Source organism: Pelobates fuscus, chromosome 5 (assembly GCF_036172605.1).
Source record: "Pelobates fuscus isolate aPelFus1 chromosome 5, aPelFus1.pri, whole genome shotgun sequence".
NCBI classification, from domain to species: Eukaryota; Metazoa; Chordata; class Amphibia; order Anura; family Pelobatidae; genus Pelobates; species Pelobates fuscus.
In genome coordinates, this window is record NC_086321.1 from 77,082,732 (window position 1) to 77,095,823 (window position 13,092).

At 38.8% G+C, this 13,092-nt stretch overlaps 1 long non-coding RNA gene across 1 annotated transcript in view; it reads left to right on the forward strand.

The window, feature by feature from the left end:
• The first annotated feature begins 6,937 nt into the window (after nucleotides 1–6,937).
• The window catches only part of LOC134612492 (uncharacterized), a 105,015-nt gene continuing 98,860 nt past the window's right edge, over nucleotides 6,938–13,092 (forward strand). The window contains exon 1 of the long non-coding RNA XR_010090931.1: nucleotides 6,938–7,329. This is a non-coding gene — a long non-coding RNA (uncharacterized LOC134612492). The remainder of the gene's footprint in view (nucleotides 7,330–13,092) is intronic.

The window sequence follows — 13,092 nt, forward strand, 5'->3', positions numbered from 1 at the left end:
AATCTTCGTCATAGGGATATGGGTCGGGGTAGCAGGCGAGGGTATCAGGCGAGGGTATTCAGGCCGGGAATACGGGAGATATGCCTTGTTTTTATAAGGGTCTTGAGGGATTCCCTTTTTTGGGTTGCTGCCCTTCATTTTGTTATTTAGCTTTGACTCTTCCCCCCTGTTCTTATATGTAAATGATTGCTGTAAAAATATTCAGAAAAATTGTAATTGAATGAATCAAGAAAAGATGTAATGGACCACTTTAAATAAAGCTCCGGGGCCTGACAGTATTCACCCATGGGTACTTAAGGTGTCAAGTGTGGAAAAAAGTAAAACTCTGTATTTAACCCCTTAAGGACACATGACATGTCTGACACGTCGTGATTCCCTTTTATTCCAGAAGTTTGGTCCTTAAGGGGTTAAAGGGACTCTCCAGTGCCAGGAAAACATATTAGTTTTCCTGGCACTGCAGGACCCTGCAGTGCCCCTCTCCATCCCTCCCACCCTCCATCCCAAGTTAAAACCCCTTCAGTGACTTACCGGAGTCCAGCGCCGATGTCCCTTGGCGCTGAGTCAGGCTCCACCTGTTCTCCTCCCCCACCGACATCAGTCAGCGGGGGAGACCTAATGTGCATGCACGCAATGGCCGCGCACGAACATTAGACCTTCCATAGGAAAGCATTATTTAATGCTTTCCTATGGGGATTTCAGCAGCGCTGGAGGTCCTCACATAGCGTGAGGATGTCCAGCGTTGTTTTAAAAACATTTGTGTTCTAAAAACACGGAAGTCCCTCTAGTGGCTGTCTGATAGACAGTCACTAGAGGAGGACTTAACCCTGCTAGGTAATTATTGCAGTTTATAAGAACTGCAATAACTACACTTGCAGGGTTAAGGGGAGTGGGAGTTGGCACCCAGACCATTTCAATAGGCAGAAGTGGTCTGGGTGCCTGGAGTGTCCCTTTAATCTTTCAAGATTCTTTTCTTTCAGAAATTGTACAAGAGGATTGGAGGAATGCAGATGTGGTTCCTATATTTAAAAAGGGTTCAAAATATTTGCCTAAAAATGATATACCTGTGAGTTTAACTTCTTTGACTGGGAAAGTATTTGAAGGGATAATATTCATGAATTCATTGATTGTTACTAGCAATAATCAGCATGGTTTTATGAAACAAAGGTCATGCCAACTAGCCTAATTGCATTCTACTCAGAAGTAAGTAGAAGTACAGATAAGGGTATTGCAGTGCATGTGATCTACTTGGATTTTGCCAAGGCATTTGATACGGCTCCTCACAATAGGTTAGTGTTTTAAAAATGTAAAGAAATTGGTCTAGATGAAAAAAAATTACTTCTTCTACCTTCTTAGGTAGAACATTGTCTTAAAGATAGAGTACAACAAGTTGTCATCAGTGGTAAATTTTCAAGCTGGACAAAAGTGGTAAGTGGTGTCATTCAGGGTTCTGCTCTGGGTCTGTTTTAATTTGACATATTTATAAATTATTTTAAAATAGGCATGAAAAGTTATATTTCAATGTTTGCAGATGACACAAAATTCTGGAAAGTAATAAAATGAGAGCAGGATATTGCTTTGGTGCAGAGGGATTTAGATACATTAGGAGACTGGGCACTAAAATGGCAGATTAAATTTAATGAATGGTAGTAAATTAGGGAAAACAACACACAAGAAGTATTTAGGAATTGTTATAGACAACAAACAAGGCAACAATATGCAATGTCAATCGACAATTGCAAAGGCCAGTAATGTAATGTCTTGTATAGATAAGGGCATTAATACTCGGGATGAGATGTTAACATATTTAAAACTCTGTAATTTTAAAAAAATGGTGGCTCAGCGCCTATATAATAGCATTATACAATTATATTCGGGGTTATATTCGGGGCCAATACAAACCATTGTGTGCAAATCTGTTCATAAAAATTACATAAATAGGACATGAGGCAAATCATTTAGACTGGAAGAAAGGATATTTAGTCTTATGCAAAAAGGTTTTTTTCAAAGTAAGAACAATAAGGATTTGGCATGCTCTGCCCGAAGAGGTGGTTTAATCAGTTTATACATATGTTTAAACAGCAATTGGTTAAATACTTGCAAAAACATAATATACAGGGATATCATTTTTAATTAGGGGGGTAATAGCTTCTTGATCCTGGGGTCAAGAAGGAATTTTTTTCCTAGTTTGTTGCAAAATTGGATGCTTTTCAGACTGCTGTTGATCCAACAGAGGGCAACAAACCCAAACACAGCCTATGTTACTTTGATTTAACTACTAAATGGCAGCAGATTTAGCAGTTAGACTGTACAGAAATAATATATACACCAAAAACACTCCATTAAGCTTAAGTTGTTTTGGTGCTAATAGTGGTGCTTACATCAAAGTTACACTCAAAATAATATTCAGTACTCTATAGGAAACCATAGAAACTGCAATGCAAATGGTATGGCTGTTCATGGACTACAAAAACAAAAAGCCTTTTACTGGGATAATTGTTATGCCTATAGACTCCGGGCATAATATATTAACCCTTTCAGTGCTGTAGCAGAGAACAGCATGATCTACTGATCATTGAAAGTAAAGTAAAGTTATACGCTGAGCATGTAATTTATATGCTCAGAATGTAGTAAGAGTGTATAGATCGCTATAAATAAAAAAATGCTATCCAACAGGATCCACCAAAAATAATAAAGGCCTGGTCAATAGACTTTATTTCTCTATGATTCCATGGTCAGTGAGGTGAAGAGTAATAGTATATAGGGCCAAGGGGATGATCAGTCTCCTGGGCTTTTTTCAAATATGAGATGATAGGTAATTAGTTAATGCTAAGAAGTCAACCAATCTCATTAGTCTGGACATATAGGCTCTATGTAACTATGATCTTGTTAATTTTGTAGTCCCCCCAAAAAATAATATATATATACAATGAAAGATCCTTGCACTCAGGCTAATTTTTTTAATTTGCTGGGTGTCAGTCCAAAAGGCTTCTGTGATACAATAGTAATCACAAGTTTGGCTGCACTCACGGTCTTTCCATAAAAGGTATAGCTTTATTCCAAAATCGTAAACTCCAGATAGATCGATCTCGATGAAAGTCCCTGCGTGGACATCGATCTATCTGGAGTTTATGATTTTGGAATAAAGCTATACCTTTTATGGAAAGACCATGAGTGCAGCCAAACTTTTGAATACTAATATATATATATATATACAGTGTCTCCCACAAGTGAGTGCACCCCTCACATTTTTGTAAATATTTTATTATATCTTTTTATGTGACAACACTGAAGAAATGACACTCTACTACAATGTAAAGTAGTAAGTGTACAGCTGATATGACTCTAGCATTTAAGCTCATTGAGCAAGGTCCTCAACCCCTCTGTTCCTGTGCGTCCATTTGTCTGGTTAGTTACGTGTCTGTTAGTCCCCCCATTGTACAGTGCTATGGAATTTGCTGGTGCTATATAAACAATATACATCTATTTCCCAAAGACAACCAAAGATAACAGTGTAAATTTGCTGTCCCCTCAAAATAGCTCAACACACAGCCATTAATGTCTAAACCATTGCCAACAAAAGCGAGCACACCCCTAAGTGGAAATGTCCAAATTGGGCCCAATTAGCTATTTTCCCTCCCCAGTGTCATGTGGCACGTTAGTGTTAGAAGGGCTCAGGTGTGAATAAGGGGAGCAGGCGTGTTAAATTTGGTGTTATCGCTCTCACACTCTCTCATACTAGTCACTGGAAGTTTAACATGGCACCTCATGGCAAAGAACTCTGTGAGGATCTGAAAAAAAAGAATTGTTGCTCTACATAAAGATGGCCTAGGCTCGTTATATCATGCACTGGTAAAGATAGCGGTTACAATAATGACTGCATACTATTCTGAGTACTGGTCATTGTAGAGTCGTATAGACCTGTGCGTATGTACGCATACTAAAGGTTACCTAGCGCGGTCCTGGTGGAGGATAGATACCTGTAGAGGCATCGTGTCATATGGTCGAAGGGTCACATCGTATCCCTGTAGTACTTGGAATTAAGTGTCTGTTGGAGTTCTCTAAAAAAAGGGGGGGGGATGTTTAACTTGATGTGATTTGTATTACCACTCGATACCTTGTATATCACATATTGTATATCATCGTTTTTGTTTAATCATAATTCAACAATGTATTACTTCTTAAATACTTTGAAAATCAATAAAAAATTTGAAAATTAAAAAAAAAAAAAAGAAAAAAAAAAAAAGATGGCCTAGGCTATAAGAAGATTGCCAAGACCCTGAAACTAAGCTGCAGCACGGTGGGCAAGACCATACAGCGGTTTCACAGGACAGGTTCCACTCGCCATGGTCGACCAAACAAGTTTAGTGCACGTACTCAGCATCATATCCAGAGGTTGTCTTTGGGAAATAGATGTATGAGTGCTGTCAGCATTGCTACAGAGGTTGAAAGGGTTCGGGGTCAGCCTGTCAGTGCTTAGACCATACGCTGCACACTGCATCAAATTGGTCTGCATGGCTGTCGTCCCAGAAGGAAGCCTCTTCTAAAGATGATGCACAAGAAAGCCTGCAAACAGTTTGCTGAAGACAAGCAAACTAAGGACATGGATTACTGGAACCATGTTCTGTGGTCTGATGAGACCAAGATAAACTTATTTGGTTCAGATGGTGTCAAGCGTGTGTGGCGGCAACCAGGTGAGGAGTACAAAGACAAGTGTGTCTTGCCTACTGTCAAGCATGGTCGTGGGAGTGTCATGGTCTGGGCCTGCATGAGTGCTGCCAGCACTGGGGAGCTACAGTTCATTGAGGGAACCATGAATGCCAACATGTACTGTGATATACTGAAGCAGAGCATGATCCCCTCCCTTCAGAGACTGGGTCACAGGGCACTGTTCCAACATGATAACGACCCCAAACACACCTCCAAGACGACCACCTGCGGTAAGCAGGCTATTCCATAGGAAGGGAACTGTCCGTGAGAAGTCCTGCAAGTGTGAGTTGGCCGTACGGGTGCGAACAACGGACAGGAGAAGGGCAGAGAGGAGAGACCGAGAAAGGGCATACCTATGGATCTGTGAAGAGATATAAGAGGGGCTAGAATTGTTCAGTGCTTTATAGGTGTGAATTAGTACCTTGAATTGACTCCTATAGGATACAGGAAGCCAATGTAAGGACTGACAGAGGGGTGAGGTGTGAGAGATCCGACTAGAGAGGAAAATAAGTCTAGCGGCGGCATTCATCACAGACTATAGCGGTGCAATACGGCTTTTGGGAAGACCAATTACAATAATCCATGCGGGAAATTACTAGAGCATGGACAAGCTCCTTGGTATCATCTTGTGTAAGAAAGGGGCAGATGCGGGCTATGTTTTTAAGATTGAATCTACAGGATTTGGCAACATACTGTATGTGAGGCACAAAGGTGAGGCCAGAATCAAGTATGACACCAAGACAGTGAGCTTGCAAGGATGGACTTATGTGTATACCACTAACTTGAAGGGAGAGTGAAAGAGGAGGCTCAGTATTAGGAGGAGGAAAGACAAGGAGCTCAGTTTTAGAGAGATTGAGTTTCAGAGATGGAAGAAAGATGGAAGAAAGGCAAGTTCTGACACGTTGCAGGACGGCAGGATAGAGGTCCGGGGAGGAGAGATATATCTGGGTATCTATTGAACATCTGTGGGGCATCCTCAAACGGAAGGTGGGGGAGTGCAAGGTCTCTAAAATCCACCAGCTCTGTGATGTCTTCATGGAGGAGTGGAAGAGGACTGGTGAACTCCATGCCCAGAAGGGTTAAGGCAATGCTGGAAAATAATGGTGGCCACACAAAATATTGATACTTTGGGTCCAGTTTGGACATTTCCACTTAGGGGTGCACTCACTTTTGTTGCCAACGGTTTAGACATTAATGGCTGTGTGTTGAGTTACTTTGAGGGGACAGCAAATTTACACTGTTATACAGGCTGTACACTTACTACTTGACATTGTAGCAGAGTGTCATTTCTTCAGTGTTGTCACATGAAAAGATATAATAAAATATTTCCAAAAATGTGAGGGGTGTACCGCTATTTACCTGCTATGTGCAATAGTGTATATGACAACTCTTTAAACTCATTTCGGAGTGTAACTTATATTAAGAGCAGTGCGGCCCTTAATTGAGTCAACATGTATGTATGAAATTTTAAGTTTTGTAAAAAAAAAAAAAAAAAAGGTACCAATGCCCTAATAGGCATATCTAGTGCTTTGGTTAATTTTGCTAATCATTAAGCTTCAATTAATTTTCTTGATTATCTTGGGAGATTGCTGTACTGGAGCAGAAATGTTGAACATATCTAAATAGTATTTTTCCAACTATTCCTTTTAATTATGAATTTAGAATGTAAAGAAATGATGCAGCTAAATATGTATTTTAATGAAGAAAAACGATATGTTTGACAGAAAAATAGAAATCTCTAGTTAACCATAAGAGTTACAGCAAAATGATTTGCATTATATTTCACAGCACTCGAAATACCCCGTGGATGCTTTTTTTATTATTATTATTAATAATAACAGTATTATTTTTAAAGCGCCAACATATTCTGCAGCGCTGTACAATAGGTGGACGAACAGCTTTAGCATCATTTCAGGTTATTCACTACACCGAGATCTGCGTAACCTTAGAATCTAAACACAATATCGCCAAATTGGAGAAATCCTCAAACTCCCCTATCTGTCACACTCCGTAATTTTGCATACCATAGTAACTTTTCCTGGTGCAATTCAGGCAATCCCCTGTTTAGTGAATACTCCTGACACTGACTTTATACATAGGTTGAGTTAATATTTAACTGTAAGCAATCTTGGAGGGAGAGAATGAACCTAGAGTAAACGTAATAAATACTTCTCTATTTAGCCATCGGGGTACTGACTGGGTGATATTAACAAAGTTCCAAAGCCAGCTTCTGACCACTCTGCAGTGAGCAATATGTGCCTCTAGAGGGAGCATTGAAGTTTTTTTTTTTTTTTTTTTTCCTAGCGAAGTGACACGCACCAGGCTCCAGCTTCCCCACTAGCTAAAGGGCAGCGAGCAGCCAGGACTGGCAACAGGGAGCAGAGGCTTCTAGCCCAAACCTCACTCACAGAGCCAGCAGGAGTGCAAAGCAGCAGGCTTATCCAAGGGCTGAGATCCAAGGCAGCTCAGCAGAGGAAGCAGCCAGAGAGAGCTGAGCAGGGATCCCTGGTGACAGCTGACAGGGGAGGAGGAAAGAGGGGCTTGTTGATCAGTGGACCTGCCTGGGACATACAGGACCTGGTTTCCAACATCAGGGCTGCTGCAGCTTTCCTTATACAGAAGGTATGTTCCCCCCAGCCTGCCCTATCCTGCTATTCGCCCCATTATAAGGGCTTGGGGGTCTCATATTGGAGAATGTTAGTGTATCAGGGGGTAGGAGTCTGAAACCCTCAGCACTCACTTTAACCATTTCCTCTCTACTTTCTTGGTGTCCCCTATATACTGTATCCGCCCCAGAGTTCCAACTCCCTCTGCCTCTAAAGTGAAAGGTATTGGAGTGATACAAAGTTTCTAAGTGCTGTCACAGTTCTACAGATACTTTCTGCGTGGTGAGTGAGTGCACTAGAGCAGGATTGGGGCTCATTTAACACTTTGAGTGCCAGAGCTGAGAGCAAGGCAGGGTTTAAGGGGTTCTACACCCACAAAATAATGGCTTCTGTGTTTTCATTAACTCTGCAAATCCCAGAAGAGAAAGCAAAAGCATTTTTTTTTCTCTACTCCTACGCGCACATGGTTAATGGGTTTTATTTAACTGTATCACGACCAAATCCATGACTCAGATATTAAGGAATGTGTCTTGAATGAGCTACAAATGATACAGTCTTTAACTTTTCCTAAGCGTTTTATTATTTGCATTTATTTAACTGTATCCCTCTGTAGAAGCAGCTGCGCCATCCTGATACGTGCCCTATAAACTATTATTTTGAAAAATAAATACATTTAAAAAAAATAAAATAAAAAATATATATATATACTATTATTTATTAATATTTTTGTGTGTGTATATATATATATATATAGTTAATACAATCTTAAACAACAATCTGCACACCAGTCAAGCCATAAGACTTGCTTTTCCCACAGATATATATATATATTTTAATTGATAAAAGCTATGTTATTATGTTTATTAATATTGACAATATTTTTATTTTATTTATGAATTTGCAGTAAATATGACTTATCCGTGTGCAGGGAGTAGGTACTAGGAAATGAAGTGTATAGAAAGTTTTGGCTTGCTCCCTTGTTGGTGTCAGATAAATCTGTGTAGCAGTGATTTAGTGGGACTCATGTTCACTGAGATATGCTGGATGTGTGTGCAGCCTTGACAGTTAGTGACTTGTGCATTTTGCAGTCAGTTCTTGGCTCCTGTGCTAGGTGATCTGAACACCTGATATGTCACAGTGCCTTTTATGTGCATTTTTGTGGCAAGACAGGAGAGATTTATTTTTTATTGTACGTTCCCCTCTTTTATATTTTTATATAGTGATGAATACATGTAACATTGAGCTAAAACTTCACCAATCAATGCTTTATAGTTTTATTTTTTTAATTTTGTTTTTACACTACCTCTTTGATTAGAGTGAAGAATAGACTTTTCTTTGCTTAGTTCTGCTGAAAGTGTATACAACAGGACTGAACAAGTAGAACATGCTTATCTTGATGTTTTTTTGCTACTTTGGCATGTAAAATTAACACATCGTGTTCAGCATATTTTTTTTTTTTTTTTTACGAACGCTTGTACTATTCCCATACACGTGCATGATGTCATTCTTGGTATCAATGTCTACTAGTCCCATCTGTGGTCACTCGCCATAGTTGAAGGTAGAAGCTAGTGTGGATCATCCACCAGTTAGTTGGTTGACCATGTTAACTAGTAGTTTGATGAGTCCCGTAACTGTGAAATTACACTGGTTATGGTGTTATGGTTCCACCAGTAGGTAGCTGTTTGGGCTTCCTGATTGTATTGGCACTTTAGCAACACCCACCACTTATTTATTTTTATTTTTATTTCGAAGTCTATGTAAAACCTAGAACAATTCCATAATTAAAGTTGACCATTGCCCTATTTAATATGACATTTAACACTATTGGCTGTTTTACAGCTTTATGTTTAAGCTTATTAAGACTTAAAAAGTCAGTGAAAACACACTGGTAGAAAACTTCCACCTTACTTACGGGGTTGTGAGATCACTGGAAACAGGACTGCGGTTAACTTGTCTTCTGTACTCACCAAAGCGCTAGGCGAGTTGGCCTACTGCGCCTGCTTGAACCAGGTACCTATTGTTTTCAGTGTTCTATTGGGTAATTCAACTCAAAAAGGGAGGCTCACTGCTCCCATGTTGCATGTAGAGTTACTTAAAGGAATACTTTAGCCCAAAAAATAAATATGTTTATATTTACCAATACAGTGTTCCCGTTAGTGTTTAGATTCATGGCCCCCACCCCCTGTTTTTTTGTTGTTTTTTTATATTAAAAAAATTGCTATAAAATGGCACTTCCTCTGGAACAACCGAGTAAAACTCGGTCATGTGACTTAAGGCAGTTCCTAGGAAAGTATTGGATTCAGTGCTTTCCTGGGAGATGCGTCTGATTGGACATTCATTGTGGAAGCCTCCATGATGACGATGTGGGACGTAGAGCGGGCAGCAACTGTAAAAATTGCAAGTGACACTTCTTTCTTTATTTTCACGGGTGATGGGGTGGTGCTAAATTTAAAGATAAGCCCTAAGACACCAGGAATACAGGTTTGTATTTACAATCCTAATGCTATAATAGTCCTTTAAGATTGTTCGGATTTAACGTGCTTGGCGTGATAATGTATAATGTGAAGGACCTCTATAGGCTGTCTGTTTGACAGCGGAATGGTTTTAGATAAATGTAATCATTGCTGTTTTACTGATACGGCAATGTTTTACATTGTGTGATGAAAAGAGAAAGGGTCATTGCGCCAAAACTACTTCATTACGATGAAAGGGTTTTGGTGCTTTGAGTGCCTCGTTAAAAGTGCTGTCAACACAACTTGACTGGCCAGTTTTATCTCCACCAAGGGACCACCTGAATTATCCAACGCTAGGCTCAAAATGTTTTAAATGAATAGTTAGGGAACCGTTTTCAGTTGTTTTACCTCAAAATGTTAATAAACATGGTTCACTCATCCAATGAAGATAATAGTTCTTGAGTGGTCAAAAGACTAGCAAAACATCGTCAATGTTGTAGCTCTACATCTGTTGGTGATCTTTTGGCCACCCTTGTTTTAGTGAATAACCCCACTGCTAAATTTTAAACCAAAATTGTATGAAGAATATATTGACATAAATATTTTATTGCAAACTATTACCTCTGTTTCAAGCTTTCAATTCTAATCTTCCCAGCCCCACATACAACATTCTAGGGAGCAAATATACAATGCTACTATATGAATTAGGTATGGTACAAAGATGAGTGATATTTCGTTGTATTGCCTGTTACAGTCATGTTTTAAACTTTAACAAACAAGCTTTAAAGACGGGCTTTTACCAACTCTGACCATCTAATTGTTAAATTATAACTGTCGTTGTAGGCAGCCAGCCAATGACACATTTGTAAGGACTCTCTAAGCATAATAGGGAATTTAGCAAAAGAACTGCTTTAAAGCCATATCCACATCAAATGTGTACTAGGCAGCCGAATAATTTTTGCTTCTCCTGGTCAATCTTTACCAAGCCATTAAAACAATGATTTTCAACAATTAGCCATGGAAATCTGTTTTGCCTGTTAGTATGTCTGTTGCTTTAGACCTTTGGGAAATGTTGGCATAATGTCAGAGCATATATTAATGTGATGCCACACATATTTTTTCAGTTTGTCCATTTTGATAGCTAGTCCCAACACACTGTTTAGTGAATAATCCCCCTAAACAATCTGATACAGGGTTTTTTGTTTAATTGGAAATGTATACAAGTTTCTTATATATTTTCTGTAATGTTTTGTTGCACGGCAGACTGTTTACAATCCCACTGTGAAAACATAGGCACTTTATAAATAAAAATTGGGGTCAATTATAGAAAATATTATTCTTTTAAAAGGCAAAATATGTTGCTTCAGGCAAGAAGTCTTTACAGAAAAAGTGAATTTCTATGTGTACATTAATGTAAACTTATTTAGGGTTATTCGCTAAACTCTGATTTTTGAAAACCATAGATTTTCGGAGACTTTGGCTGATTAAATGTGGAGGTAGTTCTCTAGATTAACTATGTTCTGCAATTTACCAAACTGCTCAGAATTGATCAAGATTTGTACAATTTTGGAACGCATCCGAAACTGTTTCACTGGTTAAAGAAGTGCTAGCAGTATTAGCTGATGAATCGCTCAAAATTGGCCGATTCCTGAGCAATTTCCTCTGAATCAATAGTCAGCCTGTGGCTGTCTGAAAAAAGGTTATTTTATTTTTCAAATGTGCCTTCTACTGCAACAGAGTGAATTCTGTCATTTTTTAAGTGTTTGATGAATATCAGAATCCTATAGCTTGTAGGGAATCCATATATCTGCTGATTTTGTTGCTAAACACCAGATTAAAAGCAGTTCTTATGCAGATGGGCATATTCATTGTAATGTAGGATCATTATTATTATTTATAAAATGACTAATTATTCTGCAGACTAAAAAAAATAAGACAGGTTGGAAGGGTGCAGAAAGAAAAGGTAGTAAGGACCCTGCACAAACGAGTTTATAGTCTGAGGAGAGTAGGATGTAATTACAGCAAAAGTAAAGGCAGGATGTATTTCATACATGGAAAAAGGTGGTTGCTTAGAGAGTTTGCAATGAAATAATTAATTAAATGTAATTCAGATATCTGTCTAGTAAGGATCTTATTTATAGTCTGGTGTAAATATGCAGATTTTTACATTTTGCTAATAAAAATGTGCATGCAGACTTTTAAATAGACTTGGAAAAATTATTTTATCTGTGGATGATCCTGGATGCACTACTAGGGCAGGGGTAGGCAACCTTTGGCACTCCAGATGTTTTGGACGACATCATAAGCACCGTCATGCTCTTGCAGCCATAATGCTGTCAAAGCATCAAGGGAGTTGTAGTCCACAACATCTGGGGTGCCCCTGGTTGCCTATCCCTACACTAGGGAACTGTAAATATTACAACAAGACTGCTTAGCTGAAAACGTTCACCTACTGTGCTCTAAAATTGGCAATGTGATGAAATGTCTTGCAGAACACAGTTTAGTGAATATCCCTAAGTAGTTTATTCATTAAACATCAAATTGTACTAAATTGAAAACAGGCTTAAGAATTTCAAAGGGACACTATAGTCACACATACCACTTCAGCTCATTGAAGTGGTTTGGGTCCAGCTTCCCTGCCCTCCTTAGTCCTGATATATTAAAAAATTGCAGTTTTAGAAAAAATAGTACTAAGATAGCCTCTAGTGGCTGTCTACCGGTGCAGCTGTACACTGGCCCTGAATTTTTGCCAGCCGCGGGGTCGACAGGGCAGCGGGCCCCCTGGATTGGCCCTATCAAAGCTGCGACCTCTGCAACCGTTCTACGTACACCAGTGTCTGAGTTGCAAATTTTAAGTAAGTAGAGTTAACAAATGCAATTCATACTACATTGGTCTTAATTAAGTCTTTTATTAGTCACCAAAAGTCACTGTTTATGGAATAAATCCCCAGTATCTCTTACTTTTTACATATGGCTTTCAGTCATGACAGAATATGTTTATAAAAGAGGTCTTGATTTTGCTGCACATCTTACTAAATTGTTTTAGTTCACACATATTCTCTAAGGCCAAAAGAAAAAGTCAAATAAAACTTTCAGTTCAGCTATTTTGCAGGTTATCTTCCGGGTAAAATCTCTACAATTTCCAGTTTAATGGATAAAAATTATTTATTAAGTAAACATAAACTCATCGCAAATTCAAACAGAATAACAAAACTCAGGCAAACCTAGCTATACTGTACGGTGACTCTGGCTGTTCGAGAGTTGAATTTTTTTTTCATGATCACCATATTTATGCCATAATTTTGCAGTTTGGTTTTCAATTCACT